The 215-nt window shown below is 73.0% G+C and overlaps 1 protein-coding gene across 1 annotated transcript in view; it reads left to right on the plus strand.

Moving 5' to 3' along the window:
* Window positions 1–215, plus strand: part of WNT6 (Wnt family member 6) — a 6879-nt gene that overhangs the window by 4038 nt on the left and 2626 nt on the right.

A 215-nucleotide genomic window follows, 5' to 3' on the forward strand; every position in this document is an offset into this window, starting at 1 on the left:
GCCCCGGATCCTGCTGGTGCCCCTCCAGCCTGGGGGGCTTGGAGCCGTGCGGGGGGGGGTGCAGCCCCGGGTGCCAGGTGGGTGCAAGGGGCGAGCAGGGCATGGGAAAAGCCTCTGGGTCCCAGGAGGTGGGGGCAGCTTCCAGGCCCCCCAGCTCCCATGGCAGGAGAGCCCCCCACACCCATCCAAGGGAGTGGGGGGGGGCAGATGCACCA

Source organism: Alligator sinensis, unplaced genomic scaffold, assembly GCF_000455745.1.
Source record: "Alligator sinensis unplaced genomic scaffold, ASM45574v1 scaffold1765_1, whole genome shotgun sequence".
NCBI lineage: Eukaryota > Metazoa > Chordata > Crocodylia > Alligatoridae > Alligator > Alligator sinensis.